Consider the following 24,349-nt stretch of genomic DNA (forward strand, 5'->3'; position numbering starts at 1 on the left):
TGTAGTGGGGTCCAATGTTATAAGAAAAACTGGGAGATGTCTTTTTTCATCCTGGCTCCCTCCTGTCAGGTTTACCTACAGAGGTCCTTGAGCTTAGGTGGGTCCTGCCTATGACACGTCCTGTGATCTTAACAAGTCATGATGGCCTCGATATTAAATAAAGGGTTTGGACCACACCTGCTGGGAGGTCCATTCCAGCTCCAGAACTAGGAAACTATGATGCCACCATCACTCTCTTCTCCATTTTAAGAGGTCGCGTTCTCAGCATCCAGTAAGTGCTTAATAATTGTTTACTGTCTGGCTATTGACCACCATCGTCTACGCTGCTATCCAAAATATCATTTAAAGTGTTTTATGGATCTTTGTTGTTTCCATATCACCTGGCCTGATCAATACATCCTTCCCTTCTCCTCCATGCAACACACCATCTTAGGTAACCAAAAAGGAAAACACAACAAAAGTAAAAGGGGGAAAAACCCAATTTGGCAAAACCAACTGACTCCATCCATCCACTTAACCGCACACACCACACTGCACCCCCACAAAGACGACAAGAAGGTGGATTTTCCTAAACTCTTCTCCAGAGTCTGATAAGTCAGAATTACCGGCATCCCACGTGCTTTCTGGGTCCCAGGTAAGTCTTTCTTCCCAAGCCTCTCCACCGTCATCTCTCATGCAATAGTGCATAATTCTGCTACACTCACACATCGCAGTCTGTTGAACCGTTCCCTCCAGTTGACGGGCATCAGCTTTGTTGAGTTTTTTGCTTCTACCAAAAGTGAGGCTATGGAGCATTTCAGGATACATGTCCCAAAAGCCTTAGTGCCTCTTCAGCTTTTGACAGCATGACCAGAGAGCTCCTAAGTGCACTGACTTTCTGGGGCCCCCGTATATGGGACCTTTCTCTCTGTCTTTGATCTTGGGGTCCACAAGTACATCGTTATGGCTGGTATAGGACAAACGACTGCTGCTCTTGGTCCCCGCTGGCAAAGAAAGGATGCTCCTTGGCAGAGGCACTGGTGATGGGGAGGGAGGGGGACCCCCTAATAGCTGCAATTGCTTTACGCTGGTTTAATACCAGTTGCAAAAGGCATCCTTCTTTTCCTTTAACTATTGCCAATTTTTTTTAGCATCAGCACCTGGGTTTGACTAACTTGGGTCAAAGCTTCTGTCCCTGCATGGAAAATCTTCCCTTCATCCTTTCTTTTAATTTAGCGGAGTTAATGGCGAAGGTCAAAATCAAGCCACTGGCCCCGAGTCCTCACAGACAGGGGGTTCGGAAACGGTGACCCCGTCGGGAGTGAGCCGTCCCGGGTGTACTCGGGGGAGGCTGCCATTTTGACTTGCCAGGTCTGGATCCCCCCCACTCACACACACACAATTTCTCTCTTCCTGCATATTTCATACAACTGAGGTTCTAAGAAGCTTTTCAGTGGCCTTCAGCCCCTTTTGTTTCTTAATTCTGAACCGTCTTTCCCTCCACAAGATTCTGACTCTGATGCTTCCAGCTGAGTATCCAACTTGAGTTCTGGCAGGTTCTGTCACGGAGTTCTAGCTGCCTCGCTAATTATCAACAGCCTCACCAGTGGCCCGGCCACGTCAGGAGGAATTCTTTGGCTTTACAACCCATAGAACAAAAAAAAAGGGGGTGGGACAGCCTGGCGTCCGTGCGGCCCCCTCTGGCCTCGGTAGTGGCAGTGGCAGAGAGTGGAAGGCGAGCACGGATGAAAAGAATCACGAACTTGCGGGCTCCCCACACGCAGTCACTGAACTCCCTCCCGACAGGCTAAGCGTAAGCTTTCTGCCCTCTGACCCAACGCTTCCAAACGCACCAGGAGAAACTCAATGGGGCCAGGAGAGGCTATAAAGGAAATAAAAGGGCACAAAGGCAGCTCTGGGCTCTCTTCACAAATTATGAAGTTAGCAGAGGCTCGACACCCCCCCCCCAAAAAAGGCACCACTTTATGGAACACTCGGTTAGCTCATTCCCAAGTCCTCGTGGAGAGGACTTTGAAAAGGACCCGACGAAGCTAATCGTAGCTCAACGGACAAACATTTTCTATGGAAGATGAAACCACCAGGAGAGTCTCCCAAGAAGTGGACGTGAACCCCTAGACCCGGGCGGCATGCAGAAGGAGGCACCCACGACAACCAAAAAGGTAAGCCAAGGAAGATGCCCACCCCTCTCCCCCCAAAAGGCGTTGCCTTGACCCTGTCACACAGCGCCTGAGCTGTTCTTTGAAGGGGGCTAGCAGGGATGAAGAAGGAAGGGCACTGCAGGCACGGGGACAAATGTCTCATAGAAGGAACAGCAAAAATGCCAGACGGCCTTCTGTTTGACATAAGGTGCAGGGGAGAGGGGCAAATTAAAATCAGTCTGGAAAGGTAGAGTAGAAGTCAAACAGCAGAATTTGCATTTTATCTGAGAAGCAATAGGGAGCCACTGGAACTTCTTGAAGAGGGGAGTGACACAGACCAATGCTTTCAAAAACATCCCTTTGGAAGCTGTGTGGGAGGATGTATTAGAGAGTGGAGAGACTGCAATCAGTGAGAGTAATTAGGAATCCCAAGTGAGAGGTACTGAAGGGCTGAACATATGTGAATGTGTGAGCAGAGAGAAGGGTCCAGATATAAGAAATTCCATGGAGGCAGATACAATTAGATCTGGTACCTGAATGGATATGGGGAAAGAAGGAGGGGTCCTGAATAGTGCTTTGGCTATGGATCTAGGGGGTGGTTTCTGAGACAGAAACAGGAGAATTAGCTAAGGGGTGATCTGGGATCAGAGGCTGGGGAGGGAAAGTCTCCATCTTGACTCTGGTGAGTCTGAGAGGCCTGTGGGACATTCCACTCAAAATGTCCAAGAGGTCATGATGCAGGGCTGAAGTGCAGGACAGAGAGGAAGCCTCGCCATACGGATCTGTGGGTCGGCTGCACAGAGAGGGTCCTGGAGCCCATGGAAAGTGAGGAAGTCACCAAAGGAGATGACCTACAGGAGAAGAGAAGACGGCCCTGGACCGAGCCTTGGGAGACACCCCAGAGATGGAGGAGAGGAGGCAGGAAGGGAACCAAGAGCAGGTGTCCTTTCTAGGACAACTAAGAGGCCTGAGGGCTCGGACCGAGGCAGATGATGCAGAAAGCCGCGGGAGAAAGAGCGAAGAAAACTTTGGAAGCAACAACCAAGAGATGGAAGATCCCCCCACCTTAACTGAACCCAATAAGCATTCATTAAGTCATTACATTATTATTAATTTTATATAATTATTATTATATTAATTAACAACATACTATAGGGATATTGAGATTAAAAAGCAAGTCCCTACTTCTGCTCTTTATTCTTATTACTAAGCCTGTCACCCTGGGTGTTTAGCAGTTACGTCTACATCTGGATGGCCCAAGCGATGGTCTAGTCCAGCGTTCTCTGCGTCCAGAGGGAGAATGAGATTCTGGAATCCCTGCTGCTGACAAGGTGGACGAGGGGTGGCCCTTCGAAACGAGTCACTGTGCCTCCCCCAAACGCGGGCGGCGCACCGTTCCAAGATGGCGGCCACGACGGCGCTTCCCTCCCTTCCTCTCAAGCCGGCCTGAAGAACGCGGCAGCAGAGTTAAGGGTGACGAGCCTCGATATACTACCGCTAGAGCTCCGCCTGACCTGCAAGCCAAGCCCAAGGAATCAGGGTTATGTTGTTCTTAGGAAGGAGCTTTACTGAGCAAATATTGGACAAGCTGACATGTTCCCCGAAGAGAGTCAACACCAAGCAGTCTCCTTCCCTGACGTTCCTCGACATCCCATTGGTCCTGAGGGCCGACACGCACGTTTAACATGCTGGGAAGGGTAAGTACCTGGTTCTGTATTGCTGGTAAAGCCAAGACATGCCTTTTAATTTTCTTATTTTTAATTTCCTTATTTTTAAATTACAAATTCCCAGATTTCCCATTTTCTTTCCCCTTTGACCTCAAATCTATAGTTCTTTCCGCGGCACCATATGTCCTCCCTGCTACTACGTACTCAGGGAGGACATCCCCCATGCCTGCAACATACTCTCTTCATACCTGTTGAAATCTCTATTTTTTCAGAGCCTGGGTTCAAGTGCTGCCTCCTCCAGGAAGTCTTCCCTGATTCCCTTTTACCCAGTTCTTCACTAGCCCCTTTTGATTGTGCTTAAAGACCTCTCATCTGTGCCCCTTGTATGAGATGTAAGTCACATTAGCTGCATCTCCTTGGTCAGACCGTAACTTCCTCAGGACTAGGTGTTGGCCTTCTTCACCTTTCTTGCCCCCGGGGTTGGGCAACCATTTGTGGAACTGATGTGGAGTCTGGAAAAGGCAGGCACTGAGAACAAAACAAACACGGAGCCACGGCTGAGGCGGCTGGAGAAAGTCCGATCCAATCTAGGAGACCAACTGGCGACACAGATTCCGCCACCCCAAAGGCAGAAGCAGTATCGGAGGCCTCGTTCCACGTTCTGCCCACAGCTGACACGCTTAGTAAATACTTTGACATCTCTTCGAGTTGGAGGGACTATTCTTGAAAGGGTTTCTTTCTTAAAATGCTAATTTCGAGTCTACATTACTAATTAAAACAAATTAGTCTTGGAATAAGAATAAACCATAGCTTTCTCTATGTTCCCCCCATGATTCTTCTTGTTTTGGAGGAGGCAGAGGACAGAAGAGAGGAGCTGAATACAGACAAAGAATTCAGCATCGCCTTGGTATTCCCCACGGACTGACTATGGCCTCACTCCCTGGGCCTCAGTTTCCTCGTCAATAAAATGACGGAGGAGGACTAGGGGGCCTGGAGGGCCTTTCTAGCGCTGGATCTACGGACCTGTGAATCTGCTGGTCTAAGAGGACTGCCATTCTTATAACTGGGACGACAAGGCCATTTTGTCACAAGGTGGTCACTGAGGGCTTGGGAGCACATGAGGTTGTCGAGGGAAAGGAAGGAGACTCGGAAGAGCAGGACAGAGCCGTGGAAGAGGCGAGATTCTACGATTCTGTGGTCCTGTGAACTCCTCTACAGTTTTGTTTAATTCCGTTCAACAAGAAAGCGCTCACTGGCTCTCATGGCATCCTTCAGTGACTTATGGGGCCTCGAAGGCCCAGCCTCTAGCAGACTTTATCCATCTAGGAAAGCCAACCACAGGACACCTGAAAACCAGATTTGTCAGGTCTAGGGGCTTTGCACCAGACAGAGGGCCAGCCAAGGACAAAAATCACCAACCATAATACTCATGAGTTCCATCTGCCAAGGTGGGAAAGGGTTACTTATGAACTACCCCAGGAGGGGAAGGACCTCTCTAAAATATATGGCACCCTAGGATGGACCTCGAGCTCAATTTAGATATGACACCCTGACGGAGTGCCGAGTACAATGGAGGATGGAGTAAGAGTGCACAGGGCCGAACACCTCGAGTCCTCCACGGCTGTCCTGGGCACTCTTCTCTTCAGGGTTCCCTTCCCTTCGCTTGGCAATCTCACCTAGGCCCACGTCCTCAATGATCACCTTGTGATGGTAGAGTGACCCCGTGTACTCCTAAAGACCACCGCAAGGCTAGAAAGGAAAAGAGCCAAGTACAGCTGGGAGGTCTTAGGGAAAAGGGAACGAGTGTTCATTTTACAAGTTAATTTTAAAGTTTATTTATATTTTTATATAATATATTTATATTATACAAGTTAATTTTACAAATTTAATAAGCAAACATAAACTACCATGTGTTTGTGCTTTACAAATATGGTGTCATTTGATCAAGGCATCCTGGAGAAGGGGGGACAGAAAGTATGAAGATGGTTTGGGTGATTAATGCAAGAAGGTGGTAATGAAACCTTAATTAAAGAGTACCCCAAGTGGGATTCAAACCCAGCTCTTCCTGACTCCAAGTCCAGCACCCTATTCACTATGGCACACTGATTCTCATCTTCCAATTGCCAAATTCTGTTAATCCTATCTTCAAAATAACTCTTAAATCTCTGCTCTTTTCTCTGTTCTGTATACATTTATTAAGCACCTATTATGTGTCGGGCATTGGACCTAGTAAGCACTAGAGAGGAAAAAGAGGTAAACACGGCCCCTGCCCTCAAGGAGCTTACCATCCAAGGAGGGAGGCAAACAAATACATACAAACAAGCTCCAGGCAAGATAAATAGGAGATAACTGGCTAAAGGAAGATAACTGGGACCCTGGCTCAAGCCCTATCCTGTCTAGACTACTGTAATATTACCCTCAACGTGTCCCACCTGCCACCAATCCACCCTTCTCAAAGCTGCTCAACTGATGCCCAATTGTCCACCATGTCACTCCCCACCTCGAGAAGTTCCAGTGGGCCCCCCTTGCCTTGATGACAGAAGACAAAGTTCTCCATCTGGCATTTAAAGACCTGATAACCTGCCTCCAGACTACCTTTCCAGGCTCAGTATGCACATCACACTCCCTCTTGCCCAACTCCAAATTCCTCCCTTCTGGCCAGATGGGCCCTTCTTGCCCTTCCCCAACATGCCACTGTTATTTCCTACCTCCACACCTTTGACCAGGCTATCCTCCTGTCTAGAATGCTCTCCCCTTCTCACATGTGCCTCACAGACCTCTTCACTCGTTTCCAGGCTCAGCTCAACCACCATCTCCTTCAAAAAGCCTTTCCTGATCTGGCCAGTTCTTGGTGCTTGTGGTCAGTGGGAGTGATTTTATATTCACCCCTCTGAGGACAAACTGTAGAACAGAAGGTGCCCGAGGGCAGGAACTGTGGCAGGTTGATCTTTGAATCTCACTATCTCATACACAGGAGAGCTGGAGAGAAATAGAGTGAACCTGTGGCGCCATTGCTAGAAAGAATCCCAGATGAGGAAACCCCTTTACCAAGGAGTGCAGGCGAGCACTCTCTGCAAGGTAGAGACTGGACAGTTCCCTAGAGCAGAGTGTCAGGCTACTGTCAAAAAGCCAGGATGGGTCAGAGGCCAGACTTGAACCCTTTCCTCTCTACAGTAGGGAAGGATCGCCTCCAACAAGGCAAATCATCGTTCCTATGTATATGGCTCTCAAATACCTTCTCTCTCCAGCAAATCCTTACACCCCTAGGAAAGCCTCCTTCTCTGACACAATCTATTTTTTTCTCTATTTTGCTATTTTTATTTTATTTTTTTTCAGGCGAGGATAATGAATGTTCTCTCCGGCTGCTTTGTCAGATTCTGAATTCGAGCTTTTAAAGATCTGGTCTCCTTTCATCCCCAGCCTCTCTCTCCACATCCTAAAGGGACTGATCCGGCCAACACGAACACAGATGGATGGTGCCCACACTCCAGCATTCACTCTTGGGGAAGAAGGACTTCCGAGCAAAGAAAGACATTGTTCTGGGAGGAGATCGGTCCTAAGAGAACACTGAATCCAGCCCTCTTATTTTACAGATACAAAAATGGAGGCCCCAAGAGAACTATAAGGATTTTCCTCAAATAACACAGAAAGTTAGTGGCAAGATCAGGAGAACTCAGGAATCCCCACTCCCTTTGTTTCACAAGAGGTGGCTATGTGGGGCAGTGGCTGCAGCCTTGGGTGAGGTCAGGAAAACCTGAGTTCAAATCTTGCCAAAGACCATGACTAGCTGTGTGTCCCTGCATAAGTCACTTAGCCCATCTACCTCAGTTTCCTTAACTATAAAATGGGGATAAACAATAGCACCTATCTCCCAACACTGCTGGGAGGATCAAATAAGCCCAAAGAGTAATAAAAGAATGCCTGCCCTTTAATCCAGCCATACCATTACTGGGTTTGTACCCCAAAGAGATCATAGATAAACAGACTTGCACAAAAATATTCATAGCTGCGCTCTTTATGGTGGCAAAAAACTGGAAAGCGAGAGTATGTCCTTCAATTGGGGAATGGCTGAACAAATTGTGGTATATGCGGGTGATGGAATACTATTGTGCTCAAAGGAATAATAAACTGGAGGAATTCCATGTGAACTGGAAAGACCTCCAGGAAGTGATGCAGAGTGAGAGGAGCAGAGCCAGAACATTGTACACAGAGACTGATACACTGTGGTAAAATAGAATGTGAATAGACTTCTGTACCAGCAGAAAGCAATGACACAGGACAGCTCTGAGGGATTTATGGTAAAGAAAACTACCCACATTCAAAGGAAGGACTGCAGGAGTAGAAACAGAAGAAAAACAACTACTTGAACGCATGGGTTGAGGAGGACATGATTGGGGATGTAGACCCGAAAAGACCACACCAATGCAACTATCAATAATATGTAAATAAGTCTTGACTGACCACAAATGTTAAAACCAGTGGAAATGCGAGTTTTAGCTATGGGGAGGTGGGGGGGTGAAGGATAAAGTAAAAACATGAATTATGTAACCATGGAAAATTTTTCTTAAAATAATAATAATAATAAAGGAAAAGTAAAAAAAAAGATAATATCTGTACACTGCTTAACAGAGTACCCAGTTCATCATAAGCATCACATAAATGCCAGCTGGCTATTTCAAGAGTGATTCTCTAATTACCCAAATCAGGTAAGCAGCAAACTCCTTGAACTCTTCTAGAAACAGAAAAGAGACTCAAGAAAACGGGCATCTAGCTTAGAAACTACTTCTGCTACTAGAGCTTCGTTCATCGCCAGGCCCACAGACCCAGTTTACCCAGATCATCAATGGTCCACACAGAGGGACACAATCCCAGCAGCCGAACCAAGGGCGTGGGGAGGGGGGACTTCCAGCTCAGTGAAATCGTGTCCCCAGAGGCCGAGATGAATGCTCACTGCAGTAAATAAAACACAGGCCACCAAGATGATCATTCCTGAATAGCTCAGGAGGGCTCCCAGGAAGACACTCAGTACGAGGCTGCCAAGGGACACGAGCACGACTATTATTGGACCTGTGGCCATGAGAATTCTCAATGGATGGCACAGGGAGCCCCCTCCAAGGAGGAGACAGCGAGTCTTGAACTCTGTGTCTGGCGCTCTTGAGAGAAGAGTGCTTTACAAATCTGTAATCACTCCATGCACATGAGTGCTTATTCTTTCCAAGGTTGCAGGACAGTGTAGAGAGTGTAAGGCTGTTTGCTCGTCTTTCTGAGATCTGGCTGGAACTGGAAGGAAACTTGGAGGCCATCTGCTATGAGCCTCTTCATTTTACAGCTGAAGAAATGAGGCTAGTTCACAGTCCTACAAAGAAGCCAGTGGCAGAGACAAGATTTTGCCCGCAGACGGGCAATACTCTTCCCATGGCACCATCTTGTTGAGGGTTTTAGCCTCCTCTCTCTGCTTGACTTTGCTACCTGGGAAAGTCCTAGCACGGGTCAATAAAGAGAAGCCATCCTCCCCTGAGGCTAGCATGGCTTAGTAAGAATTAGACATACAGACTGCCTTCAAGGTCCTTTTGGGATGGGATTACTGGACTTGGGACACAAGAGGAATATGTGTTGACCCAGATTTACAGCAAAGCTCTTGACAGAGTATCCCACACTATTCTCGTAAGGAAAATGGAGAGAGATGGATGAGGTGGGTTCAGAACTGGTTAGACGGTGGATCACAAAGAGTAACTGTTAGGATTCAATATCCATGTGGCAGCAGGTCTCTGGGGCAGTGCTCCTGGGCTCTCTGCTTAGCCCGAAGCTGCAGAACCCCTTTATCACTGATATGGCTAAAAGCATCCAACTGGCAGATGCCCCAAAGCAGAGAGGGAGAACCAACACACTGGATGACAAGAGGCTCCAAAAGGATGTTGACACTAGAGCACTGGGCTGAATCTAATCAGACAATGTTCAGAAAAGGTGGATGTGAATTCTTAAGCTTAGGTTAAAAAAATCAACTTCACAAGCAAAAGATGGGGAGAAGCATGGAGACATGCAGTTATCTAAAAAAGATCTGGGGGTTTTAGTGGACCGCAAGCTCAATGAAGCAGGTTGAAAAAGCTCATGGGATCCTTCATTCCATTAAGAAGAGCATCACCTCCAGAAAGATGGAGGTGATCCTTCCCTTGTGCTCTGCCCCCATCAGGCCACACACTGAAAGGACTGGGTTCAGGTTTTTTAAGATGCAGATGCAATGGAGAGTGTCTAGGGAAGGGCCTAGTGTCCATGTCACATAAGGACCTTCTGAAAGAACTGGGCCACTATAGGGGCATGGATAAAAAAAAAAGACTCAACAAAGACTTCCATTATCCTTCAATATCTGAGGGGCTATCGTGGGGAGAAAGAAATAGGCTTATTTTATTTGGTCCCAGGGGACAATGGGTGGGAATTGCCAAGAGGCCAATTTGAGTCAGGAAAAACTTCCTAACAATGAGGGCCATCCCCAAGTGGAATGGGTTGTTTCCAGAAAGAGTGGGTTCCATGACAGAGGGATGATGGAATCAGGAGGCAGAATGGGATCTTTCTGCACATCACAAAAGCTGTTTTACTCTTTTTTCCCCCAGTGGGCAGGAAAAACAAAAGGGACAAAAACATAGATTTTGTTCATTAAAAAAAAATGAAATTTAATTTGAAAGATGAAAAGAGATGGTGGGTTCCCTTTTCTTGGAGGTAACCACTTGTTGGACATGTTACAGCATTTGTGTATGAGCCGGGTGAGATGGCCACAAGGTCCCTAGTATCGATTCTAAGATTCGATGATTGTGGGCCAGAAACTCAACGTTGGACAGAGCTCCGTAACGTCACACTAACTCACAAAGTCACCACGCACTTTCCTGTCCATTCCACCTCATCCGACCTTCAAAATAAGCCTGTCAGGAAGGCAGGGCAGGGAATTTTTTTTTCTCTTTTGCCCCAAGGAAACTGTGGCTCCGGGAGATTTACCCACTATCACAGAGCTACAAAATAACAGAATTGGGATGCCAGCCATTAGATTTCTTTAGACAGCAAAACTTCCTTAACTGAAGAGGATTTAAGAACTATTTAGCCCTGGAAAGGGCATCCAAGTACTTCTTTGTAGAGATCAGGAAACTGAGGTCTAGAGAAGGTTAAGTGAGTCACACAAAACCAATCACTAGGATGTGAATCCAGGAATCCTTCAAAATTAGGAAAGAACATCTCGTCTCAATCATGCTATCAGTTCTGGCATTCCTTCGAAATCTGTGGGCTTGGTGGGAGCATCCAACTAGGAATCACCAAGGGCTGATGAGACACCTAAAATGTCTGAATTTGGGAGAAGGAGGAACTGCTTTCACAGTGTATTAGAGGAAGCCCTTGGAAGCCTGAAGGTAGATTTACGACAACTAAAAGGCACAACCCAACCTCCTTACCTAGTAAACGGGGTCCCCTCCTCAACACCCTGAGAATTGTTCCTGCCCAGCCTCAGCTGATCGTTCTCCCCAGAGAATGTACACTGTACAATGGAGCCCACTGCCCAGGGTTCATGTGTCCGATCCTTAGTTATCCTTCAAGGCCCAGCTTAAATGCTACTTCCCTCAGCGAAGCCTTCCTACCCGGGTCCAATTCCTAACTGCCTGGGCTTCTTAATATTATAATCCATATTATTTACATAATTCCCATAGCTATATATTTTTCTTGTGTAAAAAATTTCCTAAAGTCGTATAAAAATTTGAACAACAGAATCAGAATTCAAATTCAGGTCTTCTGACTATCAAACCAGTGTTACTCAGCTCCCCTAGGAGACTGTAAGCACCCTGAAGGCAGGATTCAAGTTCTATTTACTTCCGTACCCCACATCCTAGAGCAATGTTTGTGGAAGATTTCACAAAAGTCAAAGTCCAAAGACTTGGGGTTCAAATCCAGGCTCTGACACCTGCTGCTTGTGTGATCTTAAGCATGTTACTCAATGTCCCGGAGACTCAGTTTACCCATCTTTAAAATGAAGAGGCTGGAATTGCTGATTTCTAAGATTCCTTCCAGCTCTGGATCTAGGGGTTTCTGATTCAACAAGATTCCTTACTCCCAATAAAATGAACTGCTTAAATGAGTTCAGAAAGAACCAGGAAAAATGAAAACATGGTAGCCAAGCTCCTTGTCTTACCCTGGGACCTAAGACAAGGCACTTCTCCCTGGGGCCTCCGTTTCCTCCTCTATAAAATAGGATCAAACCATAGAATTATTGTTAAAGAAACAGAAGAATCCTCCTAGACTATCTAGCCCGACTACCCTCATTTACAAGTGAGACACTTAGAAGCAGAGAGTCAGTCTACGTCAATACTGAGTTCTTATTCTGGGCCAGGCACAGACTTGCCCAAGGTCACCCAGATCTCACGCAGCCCAGCCGCACCGTGACCCAACACAAAAGCCAATGCTCTTTCCCCTATATTTTGCTGCCTCTGGATCCTCTGGGTTGTCAGAGGTGGAGGCGGTTGAGGTACGTACCCAACCTACAGGGAAGGCCAAGCTCACAGATCAACCAGGACTCCAGGCAGGAAAAGAACCAAATGGATCATCGGGATTCTCACTGACCACTCGTCACCGTTCTGGGAAGAACAGCACTGCCAAGTTCTGGAGAGCCGAGTCCAGTCTCTTCTCTGTCCCTTGTGCAGCCCTGTTCAAGGGGGTCAGAGATCCAAGCTCACACGTCGCCTATCGAAGGATGCTCAGAAGTCTCATTATCACCACACAGACACTTAACCAGAAGGAGGCGAATTCCCGAAACCCCACGATGAGCTAAGTTACAGGCAGCCCCGGAGGTGACCTCATCTTTCCAGACAGGGTCGAACTCTAGGAAGGCTATTTTCTTCCGCCCCAAGCCCACTGAATCAGCTGTTTCCTTGGCATCCTCTGGCCCTCCCCGGCCCTCCCCCCAATGGTGGGGCACTGACTCACGCTCCTTCCATCACGGCCTAGAAGAATTTGAGCCCCCAAAGAGTCACCACCACACGGATGCTCTGGCCAGTGAATGTCCAAAAGGAGGAAGCCACGGCCGGGCAGTACGAGTCCTCACGATGACTAGGGCAAGGCCGGAATCACCGTCCACTGCTGGGTCAAGGCAGCCCAAGCCCAGAGCGATAAGTGCTCTTATGTTTAGGGAGGGTCGCCGATCTGGAGAGGGAAGGGGCCTTGGAAGCCCCGGAGCCCAACTGCCTTAGGTAGGGAGCTGAGAGCTGCGGGGACTTGCCGGGGGCCACAACTACAGAAGGCCAAACGGAGCCCTCCCAGCTTCCTATCCAGCACCGAGATCCCCATGCGTGCTGCTGGCGCTGGCCAAAACAAGGCGAGGTTCTAGAATACACGCTCTGAGGGCCTTTACTGGGGGCTGGGGTCGGGTTCCCAACTGGGCACTTGTCAGAGACCCTGTTAAAAGACGATTTCATGGCCCCCAAACTCTCATCCCCTCTTAATTAGACAACAAAGCACTTGTCATCTGCAAAATGAGAAGAGGGTTGTACTCCCTGGTCTGAGACCCCTTCCAGCTCAAATCCTAGACCACTGCCTTCTCTCAAACCAATTCCGAGCCTTTATTAACTCTTTCTGGGAACTCCCTTCCCAATTCCCCTAAATTCTTCCAGGTGCTTCCAGGAATCCAGAATTCTCAAGGGGGCACCTTTAGATTAAAAAAAATTTTTTAAATCTATGAACAAAAGATCTACTGGTAAGAATCTCAAGTTCAGAACCTCAGAGGGCAGCCCGAGGTAGGTCTTTCTGCACATCCCAGAAAGAGCTTTTTTTTTTTTTAAGGGAATAGAAAATGACAGCCAGCCATTCCTCCAAAACAAGAGGAATTATAGGTAAGGCCAGAAAAGGGGGGTTTCCTGTCCTTCCAAAGTTTTCTCCTAGGTAGGAAGAATTTGCAGGGGTGGCCCTGCCCTCCCTCTCCGGAGTTATTAGCATTATTCTTTTTAAAGGCTGAACACCATTTCATGCCTTTTAGTCTTTCTCTCGAGCCATTTCAGGGAGGTACGGAGGATTTCTCTGCCCTCCCCAGTGTGAGCAACACATCTGAATATAGCGCCATCTGTGAATTTCTGTAACGTGCTTCAAACAAAGGTTTTGTAAAGATTAAACGAGACTTAACACCCCTCTCGTCCCTGATGCTTCCCCTAATCCCCATTTCCAACGTGGCTAAGGAGAGCAGCTGGACGAGTCCTCTGGCTACCTGGAACTCGGTCCCCCGGCCTGCTGTTCTCCCAAGACCCTCCCTCCCAGCAGACAGGAGGCAACTCATCTCCCATCGAGATTCTGCACACGTCCGGCACACCTCATCAGTCAATCGGGCCATTCGCCTCTCAAGCTCCCTGGGCTGCCACGGCAACCCATCCATCATTCTGCATGGCCCAAGCAGGAGGAGAAAAATGGTGCAAAGTTTGGGGGGGGGAAATCTCATTAAGCCACTTTGGGGCCCTCACTCGCTCCCCCCACCTCCATTCTGAGGCCTGCGGCCCTGGAGGAAGGGGAGACTCCATCAAAGGCTACCCCATTTATTAAACGCCTGCTGCATACAGGGCTTGGCTCTGGGGGACCAAAGACAGTCCCTGCCCTCCAGGAGTTACGGTGAGCCCCAAAGGCAGGGAGCGCCGCCCAAGTTAGCCTCCAAGGAGGACAAGAACATGAGGGCGTGGTTTTTGCCGACAGCTGAGCCTCCCGACAAACCCTGGGAGGCAAGAGCTCCGGCCGGCAGGGTCATCTGCGTGGTACGAGAGGCTGGGGTACCCAGAAGTGAGTGAGGGGCCCGGGCCCCCCGGCCGGCACGTTTCTGAGGCTCGCCCATGAGGCACCTCCCCAGGACGGCGGGGGGAGCTCCACGTAGGACGGGGCACCGGAGATGACTTGGAAAAGGAGGAGGTGAGACTGGATGGGAAAAGAGGGGGAAGGGGATTCGAGTCCCAGAGCACTTAGCTAAGCACCTACTGCGCGTCCGGTCCCGCGGGCACAGAATGCCGTGAGCAGAGGGGCATTGGGGGAAAGGCAGGGGAAACGGCCCGGAAACACGGAGAAGCCCAGATTGCTAGAAAAGAGGCTTTCCGAGCGCTCTGGAGCCCGGAGTCCGGCGCCTAACCCGGGATCTGGGAACGAAGGAAAACGCTTCTGGAAAGCCCACTTTGGGTCGCTGGTTTACTTTGGAATCCTCGGACCCTGCCCCAAAAGGCGTGGAACCCAATCTGTGAGGAGGTCCAGCGGCACTTTACGGCCAAGAGAACGGAGGGCCGCACACGGAAAGCGACGTGTCCGAGACTCGGCGAAGCGAAGGCCTCTGAGTCAGAATCGATGCCGGCGGAGGCTCGTGAGGGCGGCGCTTTGGTCACCCACCTGCCTCCCTGCCTCCCTCCGGGGAATAAAGCCTGCAAAGCACCTAACATGCGTCACAGACAAACCACTAGCCGTGGGACCTCGGACAGGGGACCGTCTTTCTCCAGGCCTCGGTTCTCCTGCCTGTAAAGTGGCAGATGGCCCTGGACGTCCCTCCCAGCAGAGGAGGCCCTAGGAAGAGCCACCCTCCAGTCGGCTACTTCTCCCCGCCTCTCCCTGGCTGGGTGTTAAATGCACCGGGAGGCTCACTCTCAAGCTGGCAAAATCCCAGTCACTGCCCAGAAAACGGCAATGGAAAAAAAAATGTATTTCAACTTTTTTCCTCTTTCAGTGAGGAAATCCTGAGTTAAACATAAACCCAGCTCTAGAAATCATTGAGCAAAATGCCAGATTCTGAAGGACGCCCCAGAGGCGCCTTAAGAGAGCCCAAGAGGAAGCTCATGCTTGCTGCTGGGCAAGCTCCAGGGGCTGCTTCCAGCAGGGAGGAAGCATGGAGTGGTGGAAGGAGCACGTTCTTGGGAGCCCGAAGGCCCAGGGCCGAATCCTGCCTTGGACACTCCTATCCTCCTCGTGTGACTTAGAGAGATTCTCTGGGACCCCTGGGGGCTTCCTTTGTCACACGGGCCCTGCAACCAGGACAGCCAAAGGTAGGGGGCAAGAGAGGAGGCCCTGGAGACGGAGCCACCGGGGTATCGGCCCAGCCATCCACGTTTGTCTCAGGATCTCCAAGATCCTTTTCAGCTTCGAATCGATGATCCCACAAAACGTGCAGCATTACAGACTCAGGAATTATTTTCTAAGCCAAGTACAGGTTAGCCTTTCTTGTGTCTTGGCCCCCCGGCACCGTGGGGAAGCCCACACTAACACCCTAGTGGCTCTGACTCCAACATCCTCCAGAACGTTATTAATACATAAAATAACAGAAATAAAACATGTAAGATTTACAAGGGAAACCACTTACATAGGAAGAGAATGACCACAATAGTTTTAAAAAACAAGTCCCTAGACCCCAGGCCTCTAACGTCCAGCCTTTCAAGCAACATACCTTCCCCCACCCCCAAGCCCTCCGTTCAGCTTCCCAGAATGAGACCCAGACCCGAGCTCCCTGGGAAATGAACCAGAACAGTTTTAAAGGCATGGATTCAGATTCGAATCCCACCTTGGCCACTTCCTACCTGGCTGACCTTGCTGCTTCACTTCCCTTGGAGGGACTCGGGTCCCCCATCCGGAGGTCCATCCCAAGTCGAGACCTGTGATCAGCGACCCTCCATTTAGGTATTAGGGCTCCCTCTCCGGGCATAGCTGCTTTGATGGGAAAAGAAACAAAGCGCTATTTCTGCAGGCTGGACCACACCTGGGTAGTCTAGGAAGTCCTCTCTGGGCCTGGGGAAAAGGGGCTCACTTCAGCTCGCCAGGAACAAAGGCCGGCCACAGTGAACAGGCCTCCAGCAGGACCTCCCCTCCTCCTCGGAGCCCCACGTGGCACCAGGCGAGCCTGGGGGCCAGCAGGCCCATCTGCCCGTTCCCTCTGCGTCTCATCACCACAACCAGGTTGATTCCAGAACTGCTGTGTTTTTGCCACTACAGAGGAGATTAAAACACAATCAAGCCGAAAGTTATCCCCCCCCAAAGCCACCTAAAAACAGAGCAACTCCAAAATAAAACCAATTTACATATTTTAGACCAAATTAAAGAGTAAAAGCTCAGGAATCCCTTTTAATAGCCTGAATAATAAATGCACGTTTATGTAAAGCTGCCTCGGGGGAATGGTTACTGTAAGGACAACTTCTCCAATATTATTCATAAATATCACTTTTGTTTTGGCATTAGAGGGAGAATCCAGGCTTCTGGGAATTGTGCTCTATGCACCCTCGTGTATTGCCGCGGATAATTAATATTGACGAAGAGCACCGGGCCCGGCGTCTTCTATGGCGGTTGGAGGCCTATTGAAAGTACCATGAAAAGGGATGAGTCAAATCCTGTCAAAATCATGCACTGTGAGGCTCTGGTCTCCTACTCCGCTCTCAGGGACAGGACGCCCCCTTTGCTTGCGTGGCCCAAAGCCCAAGGACAAGGGCACTAGAGTTGGGACAGAACCTCCAAAGGGCCCATTTTCCCCTTCAGAGTTCAGACTGGCCTGCTGTCTTTCACGTACGGCCTAGGGAGCGGCACCGTCCTCCGTGAGGGGCTCTCAGCTCAGCGGCGTGAGAGGAGGACGAATCCTGGGAAAGTGACCTCCGCTCGTGTCGGGGCACCAGCCAGGACGGTGTCCAGGATGGCCCTATCACAGCCACGCTTTCCCGAGAACCCACCAATGGAGCTGAGATCCCTCTGACGCAGGCCATGGCTCCCTCTGTGATGTGCTAGGATGCCTTTGGGATCGGTCCTAGCCAAAATAGTCATCTCACTCATCCCCCTCTGCCTGTGTCAGGAGCATCCGCACACGTACTGTGTCGCCTTGGCCAGACGGAGAGCGCCTTGAGAGCAGGGACCGTGTCTGGCTTGGTCTGGCTCTCCTGCCGTGCTTAGAGCGGGGCTCGGCCCCGGGCAGATGCTCAGGAAATGTGTGCTGAGTGAAGGAAGGGCAGGCAGAAAGAATCCCTTCACCCACAGAACCAGGGCATATCTGTGTAGGGGGTGTCTGAGCCTGTCAAATGAAATGCCCTGCAAACGCCTGCTTCTAGAAGCAGCAGGAGGCTCTGGTCACAGGGTGCTAACGGGCCCTCCGAAGCATCCCTGCCTCCGGCTGAGGGACCCTCGCTGGCCACCTGCCTCTCCTCCTCCGTCTAGGGCACGTCCATCACCTCACCAGCCCGGGCCTGCACTCCGGCAGGTACGCAGAAAGAGTGCTGGGAAGCTGATCAGGGCCGAAATTCCTACACAAAGTACCAATTCCTGGATGAACAGGCAGAGTCCAGAAGACAGACGAACGTTTTCATGTTCTTATCCAGATTTCACCAAAATGAAATGAGTAAAATCTGGCTAAGATGGCAGGCACCAAGGAGCTTTCTTTATACCTTTAGAGGTAACTCCTCTCCCTCGATGCCTCAACCACCCCCCTGGGAATACCCCCGGCCCAAAACCATTTTTCTCCAGCCTGGTAAGTCGCCTCATTTCCTCAAGACAAAATCATGGGGAAGAGGGAAGAGATTTGAAAATTAGCCTTCCAAAAAAAATAACAGCAGCCTTTAACAATACTGTCCCAGGATAGATACAGCTATAGATACAGATATAGATAGCTATATATATATATATAATATATATATGTATGTGTGTGTGCTTCCTGTCAGTATAGAAACTAGCACCAACATTTCTTTCTATACCCTCGGAGCCCCCCACTATCACAGGCACAATTAAAAATCTCAATAAACAGCCAGAAGCCGATGAGTGCTGACCATCTTCAGGCCTTGGGCAAAGAGGTCCAGAAGACACACAGGACACACTCCTGGCCTCTCTTCCCAAAGGACCAATGGCTACCTGTGAGAAACAGGATGTATACAGTCCTCCTTGCTATCGTCATCACTAGCATTTATGCGGTTTGTAAAAAGCACTTTAGGTTATCTCATTTGATTGACCTTTTTAAAAAGGAGGCAGGAAGGCAAGAAGGGAGAAAGGAAGGAAGGAAACGAGGGAGAGAGAAAGAAAGAGAAGGGGGAGGGAGGACCAATTAAAGGGGGTCTATTGTGAGCTAGAGCTATGCTAGGGCCATTTCCAGAGAGCAATCTGTTCAAATTCAAATTTGACAAATATTATTAACTCCCTACTGTGTGCAATGATTAGTAGGCACTAGAGATACAAAGAGGAGGGGAGATAAAACTCAGCAGAGACCCTGCCCTCAAGGGGCTTCCCTTATTTCCTAAACCAATGATCAAATCTATTATTCACTAGAGTAAATAACTTTTCCTTCTGAACCTTTAAGGCTACAGCCAACATTCTGCTTGTAAAAACACTATTTAAGTTTCCTCATACTTGGGTACAAATTAGAATTTGAAAAAAAATTTTTGTTCCAACATCAGGATTTTTAATGGTTTAAAAAAAAAAACATCTTGAGAGTAAATATCATTTTCCATGGCAAGAGGCTCACCAGTTATCTTCCAGACAGAACCCGGCCCCTCACTGGGCATCCCTTTCCAAAGAGGAGCACGGAGGCCTGAATCTCATTTTCCTCTGGCAGCTAAAGAAGACTCCCCCCAAAGCCAAGAATAACAATGGTGTTGACCTTATTTCCTAACATTCTCCATATCTTTTCATACCAAATTGAATTAAGAATTCCTTCCTGACTCCCACAGATTACCTTCTTTATTGAAGAGAAAATCTTTAGTTTCCAGAAGACACACAATTCAAGGGGAAAACAATAGGTGAGGACGTCCCTGAGCTGTGGAGCCCATGGAGGAAGACACTTCCTTACGCTCAGATCTCCACCAGCCCAGGCAAAGCGGCCTTCCCATTGTGAGGGCCGAGGGGAATGGAGCCTGGCCTATCAATGCCCCAGCTGGGGCTGAGCAGGCAGGAATAGCCGCGGAAACGAGAGGCTTCCATCCTAAAAACCACCATTTCCAATGGCTGGATTTCTAAAATGGATGGAACAGACAGGGACAGGGAACACTACTCTGTTGGAATACCTAATTACATTACCAAAAAGGTTAAACCTGGTTATCCCAAGCCACTGGCCAGGGCAAGAGGGAAGGTGAGCAGCAGCCCTCATGTATGCCTCGTCGTGCCCCACGTTGGGTCCTTGGTGCCGTGTCTCCCTCCCAACAATATTCTTTTCTTCCGAGTCATTTTTCCATTTCTAGTCATTCGAAATCATGACTATAGGTAATGGGCGGCCCTCTTTTGACTAGTGTAAAGTTGATGAACTATAAATGTCTTCTGCCCTTAAAATACACTGACACCAAAAATAAACAAAGCTCATTTAGAAACTAGAAATGGATAAAATATAAGGCAAATTCCTCTCTCTCTCTCTCTCTCTCTCTCTCTCTCTCTCTCTCTCTCTCACACACACACACACACACACACACACACACACACACACCCCTCTCTTAAACCTCCTTCATTTTCTCCCCAGCCTCCCACACCAGTTAGTGGGAACGCTCATCTGTGAAGATGTTTCCCATCTGGGCTCTAATAGCACGCCCTCTGACATTAAACCCCCAGATAATTTCAGGTGGCAGAAGGGGCTGACTTTTCTGAACTCCGCAAGCTTTAGGGATTGATTCTTTTTTCCACATTGGTCTTCCTGAAGTTTTACCGATTTAAGTGTAAATGACTTTTTGGGGGTCGGAGGATGCTTCTAATAAGCGCCGGCTGGGTCTTCTCCACCCCACAAACCCAGCCGCCCCCACCTCAGTCTACACAGGCCCATATGTCTGCATGCACTCACATATATCTGGTCATGCCAACCAAGGCACAAACGCATGCCCGGCGACACATGGGCTGCACTGAGAGGAAGGAAGGCTGCCTTCCCGTAATGTGGAACGGACAAATTCTGTCCAGCCTGGCCCAAGGACTGAATGGTGCACCAGGCGCCTGACTCTGAAGGTCCAAACTGTCTGTACCCCTTCTTCCCCCTAAAACCCTTAATGTCATCGACCAAAAATACTGCATTGCACCACTTGCCAGGGCAGAGAAGTCTATCTGGCGGCAGCTGCCCACCACACGCCAACAAATATACATGTTAATGTGTCCGGGCATGTAAATGAAGTGTCTGCTGGTCACAGATTTGGGGGCCAGACAAGGAGATCTGTCAAGGAGAGGCACCTCCGCAGATGCACAATGTAATCTATCACCTACACACACATGCACGCCCGCACAGAGTCCCTGCTTGTGGTACCCAAAAATTGTGTTTGCAAATTTGTGGGGTTTATGTGTACTTATGGGGGTCTTTTTATTTTTTAATTTAGATAAGGCCTGAGTTGGCAAGGTCCAATGTAGCTTGCTTAGGAATACGAGTCCCTGCATGCAGATAAAATGTGGGTTTTACATATACTCGAAGGAGCTGTGAATAAAGGAAAGAGGAAGAGAATGAAACCCATTTAAACCCAAACAACTTACACGGAAGTCACCATCTTGTTGCCCACAGTACTTCTAAGTTGCAAGCTGCTGTCTCTAATCCTCTGCAAAGAAATTCTCTTGGAAACATAGAGCCACTCATAAATGCTCTTTAAAAAAAATTCAGTGACTTCTAGGCTTGCCATTTCCATTCAGAGGATTTCTAACAGAGAAGGCAGCCCAACGGAACTAAAGGCCACCCGTCCCCATCAATGATCTTCAATGCCCCGCCACTGACTTATCATTTTGCTTAAATGCTCTCTACTCAGGCTGGTGTTGTTATCTCTGCTTAAGTCAAACATAGCATTTTCATGTATGCATACACATGCTCTTAAAAACAATTTATAAACACAAAAAAAATGAAAGAGAGGTTTTTGGCATGAAGAGAGGGGGGAAAAAGTTTGTAAGGGGACTACCCAATCTCAGAAAACCAAGCTAGGCCGTCTGTATCCATCCTGGAAGGATGGTTAAGGTGAATAAGAGAAGGAAATGAATTGAACTAAGGATAACACAAATGGCTAAGAGATTCTTTTTCATCAAAATATAAATGATTCTTTTTAAATCATTTATTCCTAAGCTACGGTTTTCCAGATTAGCCCCCCTCCCACCCCCAGCCCCTTATGCTTGTTTATTCTCTGTGTCTCTGGGTTGACTGATCATGCCATGTTTTCTCTTTGATCCCGACATTCACAATCCTCAAAACTGCTTGAGGAATATTCCTAACCAGACTTCCCATTTAGGAAATGCCCCTCGGTGTTAGCTTGCCCCTCCTGCAGATAGCGGAGAGGGATATTTTTAAGACAAAGGAAGGACAAAGATCAGTAGTAGAGACGCGTGTCTTTGTTACAACCTGAACCCAAATGACGGTCCCTGAAATGAATTTTCCATTTCCCTTATTTTGTGCCCCACAAATAAGAATATCAAAGAATAACTAGGAAAAAAATCTAACCCTGCATCAATGAGCATTTTCTAAGTAAGCTCAAAGGTCTTTGAAAAAAGCTAGTGGGCAGGGAGCAGAAGTTTATGAATTTAAAACATGGAATCAGGGCTTGAGTGTTACTGAAACGTCAATTTTATATCTTATTTGGGGGGGGGGGTGAAGGGTTTGACCCCAAAAGTTTAAAAAAAGAAAAAAAACAATCACTGTCGTTCTCTCTCCCAAAAAGATCAAAGCAGAAACCTCATTGAGAAAAGAGCTGAAGGGAAGAGGAGGACAGGATGGAGTGAATGTGAAAGCTCTCATTTCTTGTAATATCCACTTACAGATGTCCTCCCCTTTCATCTGAAGGCTCTGCTGGTCATTCCCACTCTTCCCTCTGGAGATAGGCAAGACCCTGAAGGGAGAGATCTGCCTCACCACCCCCTCATCCTCCATACACCGTTACCCATTCACCATCTAAGCCCGTACCACACCTTCTGGAGCCACCAGTACCCACCATCATGGGAGGAAGAGACTTTGGCCAGATCACACCAACTCGGCGTGTGGACACGTGCATGTGCCAGGATGCCCGCCTGTGCCCCACGCCACTCAAGGCACTCACAAGGAGCCATTTCTGTTTGTTTGATAAAGACCAGTTTGTGCCCGGGCAAGAATCAGAAGCTGGGAAATCAGCACCTCCGCCTGAATGGAGAGCGACCAGGAGGAGAGATCCCTGCTGGACAGGCAGGCAGTGCCCAAGAAGGGAAGGACAGATTTAGGTGGAAGTGGATTTTTCTTTTTTAGTCATTTCTACTCAGCAAATAGATGGTCAGAGACAAGACGAGGTGACCCTGAAATGATTACCTGTCCATGTTACCACCAGGTTTTTTTAAAGTTAAAAAAAAAAAATCCCTCAATCCCTCAAGACCTAATATCTCTCCCTCCCTCCTGCTCTCTGAGGGACATTTGCTAGAAATTTCTAAGAAATGATTTGCAGGCACAATCAGCCGGGCAACTTCCCGATTACGCTGCTGTCAACTTCATTCAATATAATTTACATTTTTTTTCCTCCTTGCCATTTTTTACACGTACAATTTTGCAGCAAGAAAAGGCATGGGGGAGGGGGAAAGGGGGGGCAGAAAGAGGAAGACTACCTCCTCCCTTTTTTCCTCCCCCCTTTAAACAGAGAGAGGCGAGCGAACAGATGCTTAAAAATAGATTTCTGGAAATCAGTGTACAGCAGTCAGAAATGTAATTAACACCTCTTTATGGGGAATAATTAAAGTTGTGCGGACCGGCTTTGTGGCCAGGGAATCAAGGGGCCCCCGCCCCCCCCCCATTTCCGACACTGTTTGCAGTGTTCTCACACGACAACCACCTGCTCCCCCTCCTTGGCTTCCCCGATGCCTGTTTCCCCGGCAACCTTTCATTCTCTCTTCCTCCCAGAGATGGCTTTCAGTCGGCCGCTCAGTCTAATCTTGTTTGTTTTACACCCATCACAACAAGCAAGGAGACAAAGGCAGCCTCCAGAAGAGGAGAGAGACCCCAGCTTTGTCCTCCCCCCTGCCCCAGCACCCACCACCGAGCCAGACAGACAGAGCAAGGGTCTGCCCAGGGCCTGGCGGGGGGCTGGGGGGGTTAAATATTCAGGACACGGATACATGAATTTTCAACATTTCCCCCTTTCACATCCCCACCTAGAGCTCTGACATTTATTAGTCCAAAGAGCTTTTTTAAGGATGTGGGGGGGGGGGGGAAGGGTGGGTGTGCATATGATGGGAGTGACAGAGGAGTTTCCGATTTCTTGTTCAGGAAAGGAGGGACCAAAAATAGACTTACTACTCTGGCAAGAAAGGGATTTTTGACTACCACCCCCCCATCCGCCCCCCCTTCCAGAGCAAACAATCTTGCCTCACAGTCGTGTCCGTTTCTACCAAAAGAACCCCCACCCCACCCCAGCCTTCCCCCTTTCCTGGCAGGCACTCGGGGGGAGGGAGGTACGGGTCACTGGGACCATCCGTGGTGGGAGGATGGAGGAAGGATGAAGAAGCTCCAGGACACTGTGACTGTCACAGACATCAAGCCGGGCTTGGCTGGAGAGCGTGTTCCATGGAAGAGACGGAGGAAGAGAAAAAAGGAGAAACAGGGAGAGGGTGTGCGTGTGTGTGTGTGTGTGTGTGTGTGTGTGTGTGTGTGTG

At 48.7% G+C, this 24,349-nt stretch overlaps 1 protein-coding gene across 1 annotated transcript in view; it reads right to left on the reverse strand.

The window, feature by feature from the left end:
- ELAVL4 (ELAV like RNA binding protein 4) overlaps window positions 1-24,349 on the reverse strand; it is a 106,731-nt gene that overhangs the window by 81,519 nt on the left and 863 nt on the right. The window lies entirely within an intron of this gene.

This window comes from Gracilinanus agilis, chromosome 4, assembly GCF_016433145.1.
Source record: "Gracilinanus agilis isolate LMUSP501 chromosome 4, AgileGrace, whole genome shotgun sequence".
Lineage (NCBI taxonomy): Eukaryota > Metazoa > Chordata > Mammalia > Didelphimorphia > Didelphidae > Gracilinanus > Gracilinanus agilis.